Source organism: Euphorbia lathyris, chromosome 2 (genome assembly GCF_963576675.1).
Source record: "Euphorbia lathyris chromosome 2, ddEupLath1.1, whole genome shotgun sequence".
Taxonomy (NCBI): domain Eukaryota; kingdom Viridiplantae; phylum Streptophyta; class Magnoliopsida; order Malpighiales; family Euphorbiaceae; genus Euphorbia; species Euphorbia lathyris.
The window spans coordinates 119,953,856-119,957,655 of record NC_088911.1 but is presented as its reverse complement, the minus strand read 5'-3'; the positions used below and the strand labels follow the sequence as shown (position 1 = coordinate 119,957,655).

The following is a 3,800-nucleotide window of genomic DNA, read 5'->3' as shown; positions in this document are numbered from 1 at the left end:
GCCAGTCAAGTTTTGGTGACTCAGTAGAGTTGAATGACTCAATCTGCAGTTGCTAGAAGCAGTCGAGGATTTAAGTTAGTTGATTCAGGAATCCATGGAGAAGAATCAAGAAGGTGTTCGATTGGGAAAACATATTCGAGCAATGTAATGGATTTGCGGATATGGTGTGGAGTTTGAGGAGAAAGAAGAAGGAATTTGTTGAGTTGGGTCTTTACTTCAAAAATTAGACTCATTTCTTTTATTGCTTTTTCCAGTACTGATCCTGGAATTTAATTTGGAATTTGTGAGGAAGAAGAGAAGGTTGATCTGTTAGTGAACTAAAAAAATATTAATTTTGAAATTGTTTGAATTCAATTTGCTTGAAATTGGAACTGTACAGATATTTGATTATGAAAATCTTAATCACTAGAATAGGGTGATGGATGAGAAAGAGAGAGAAAGAGTTTTGAAGAGAGTGATAGAAAGAGAGAGATTGAGAAGATGGTGTATTTGATATTTATTTTTTATATTGAGGTTAGTTTGTGATAATTAGATAATAAAGGGAATTAATTTATAAAATAAATAAATAGAATGACCAAATTAACTCTTTTTCATTTAACATTTAACACCGTTAGTCAATTTGGTATGTGTTTGCTAACGGAATGAACCTCAAGGTACTATTTTGCAAACTTTTAAACCATATGGGTGTTGATCGAAAACAGGTGTAACCACAAGGTTTATTTTTGTACTTTTCCCTATTTTTTTTTACAAGAAGCTTTAAAAAGCTTTCGTTAAAAAAAAAGTCTGTTGCATCATGTATTATTGGCAGATCTGTTCATAGATTGGGCTGGGCCCATCGCACTATTCATTTTGGCGGGCTCGTATCGGACTGAGCTCGGGCTTAATTATCATATCCCAAGCCAATCCACATAAACCCACTTAATTATATATATATATATATATATATATATATATATATATATATATATATATATATATATAATTTTTAATTATAAAAAATAAATTTATACTTAAAAATTAAATATTTAATATATAAATATATAAATTAATAATTAATATTAGTAGGCGGACTGGACTAGACTGGCCCGTGATACAATCGCAAGTTTGTCCAAAAAATAAACGGGCTTTAGCAGACCTGGGCATATGATCAATAAATTCTGTTCAAAGTAGACCTGACAATTATCGTGTTTGAGTCGTGTTCGTATCGTGGCATTTCGGGTTCGTGTCAAAAAAGAGTAAACCCAAACCCAACCCAAAAACTTTCGTGTCAAAGTCGTGTTAACCTGTTCGGGTTAGTATCGATTTCGTATCGTGTTTTCGGGTTACATGTAATTTTGTTATGCATATATATTCATAATAACTCTAAAAAATATAAGAAGATATGGTACTGTTTTTAAACATTTTATATCATTTTTAGATTAGTATGTTAACAATAATTATCGAAAAGTTCGATAATATCATGTTAGAGAGTCATGTAATGTGTTTATAACAATTTAGGAAATTCAAATCAATATTTGCAATTAATAATTATAATTTTATTATCTGTATTAATAAAGTGATATAAAAAACACGAGAGAATATAAAAATAATTTTCAATATCCGTGTCAGTTTCGTGTTTTCGGGTTGACACGAAAAGGACACGAAAATTAATGTGTCATTTCATGTCGTGTCAACTTTCGTGTCGTGTCATAAAACCCTAAACACTAACACTAAAAAAGCATGTCGTGTTCGTGTCGTGTCATCGGGTCGTGTGTCGCTTTGCCGGGTCTAGTTCAAAGGACACGGGCCTGGAGGAGACGGGCGGGTACTCGGAGCCGTGGACATGTCTAATTGGTACTAAACTGCCTACAAAAATAGTGAGGTGAATAAAGACCAAGTTTGGTAAAGAGCTTTTTGGAGTAAAATTAGAGGTTTGAACACTCTAAAGGTTTAGAGTAGTGACGTTTGGTGAAGAGAAGTTCGAAAGAGTTTATTAGGTCCAAAAAGCTAATTTTGAAAAAACTCATTTTAGGAGTTTTTCAATTAGCTTATTGCTCCATCTCTTTTTATAGATATCTTTACCCCTAATTAATACTATTTAATGTTGTTTCAAAAAAATACTATTTAATGTCAAATAAATGCTTTATCATATCCTTATTTGTTATTTTACACAAACATCTATTATGCAATAAGATAATTTTTACCAAACAAATTCGCACAATCCGCGCGCTAGCCAAATCAGCTAACAAAAAAGATAATCAGCTAACCACTAATGTAATCCACTAATTGCCGAACAGGTCCAATATATCGTTAAATAATTTTTTATATAAAATATATTTTTTTTATGACCTTATAAATATTATCAAAACTTAAATAATTTCCAGTGAGATTTACTCATCAAATGATAAAATCAAAATCTCGCTTTAACTAAGAGAAATGAATCCAGAAAAATAAACAGCTAATTGGTAATGAAGATTATTATAATTTATTCATCTTATTAACTGGTTAATATTATAGACAATATCAGGTAAAGTCAAGAGTGAAGAAGAGTATGATTCTGATTAACGGAGGAGAAAAACGGCGTCGGCGGCCATATCCTTGGACACCTGGGCGGGGCAGCAGGTGGACAAGGAGCACCGTTTTGGAAATAACAGCGGCACTCCCAATACGGAGTAGGCCCACTCGGACCCACACAACCTGCTTTCACCGTTCCGATTCCTCTAAAGCACGGCCTACATGTTTCCAGGCACTCGTATTTGTTCGGACATCCGCCGCCGATGGTCGATAGGTAGAAGCAGCCACCGCTCACTTTGCCTGCAACAAATATCAAAATGGATTATCGTGTCCTAATCATGTCAAGCGAGTTATATCTATAAATTGTATTATCGTGTCAGAAAAGACGAACCTGAGGCTGCTGAGAGTATGAGAAGGAGGATGAGAGAGCAAGAGTAGTTGACCATTGTTAATGTTTTGGACATTGGTGGTCTGCTTCTTGGGGCTTTTTATATGGGGAAAGTTTGTGATATGTTGCTTTGATTAATGACAAGATCAAACAAAATCATGTTTGATCTTGCTTTAATTTAATAAGAGCCCAATAAAAGAAATTTGGTTGAGATTTTAGATATATTTTTCTCTTTGTAAATATTGCTAATATACGGTAGTAGCAGAATCAGGATTTAAAGTTTGAAAGTGTAACCGTTGGTTGATTAGAGTCATTCTTTCAGTCCAAGCCGGATCCATTATAATAAGGATACAATCTATCTATCTGAATATTAAAATTGAATTATTCTACACGAGGAATTAATAGGAATTTTCAAAAACTGATTTGGAAAAATAATAAAAACCAAATCTTATTAATTTTCAATCAATCAAAACGGACTAAACCATGGCTCTGATACCACTGTTAGAGATTATTGCCAGTTAATCAACTGTAGCGCAGCGAAATTGCGGTTCAAAATTTATTTCTAATCCCTTTAGTTTGATCTTTGTCCGTTAACCATTAATTGAATAAAACCTTTTTGGATCCGTTTAGGGATAAAAACTTACCCGGACTGTCTCTTCTAGAGACGGCTGAAGAATCCACAAAGTAGTAAGATCTCCGTAGTCAGGTGCACGAACAGCTATCGAGCTAGAACCGGTGCTAGCCGAAGAACGGAGGAAGAACTGGAAAGATTGTGTAATTCGCCAAGATAAATCCCACTATTCTCAATAGTGGCTGCCGTTTTTTTGTATTGCTTTTGAAAGCAAACCTAGTTGGCCGAATATATGTGTATTAGGTTATAGTGTTTTTAATTTATATATAGTGTATTCCTAAACCTAAT

At 33.6% G+C, this 3,800-nt stretch overlaps 1 long non-coding RNA gene across 1 annotated transcript; it reads right to left on the bottom strand.

Annotated features, from left to right (window-relative positions):
* Positions 1-2,430: 2,430 nt before the first annotated feature.
* On the bottom strand, positions 2,431-3,066 carry LOC136216768 (uncharacterized). Its single transcript, XR_010683370.1, has 2 exons — positions 2,885-3,066; positions 2,431-2,793 (listed from the first exon to the last, which is right to left on the bottom strand). It is a non-coding gene; the product is annotated as an uncharacterized lncRNA (long non-coding RNA).
* Positions 3,067-3,800: the final 734 nt, after the last annotated feature.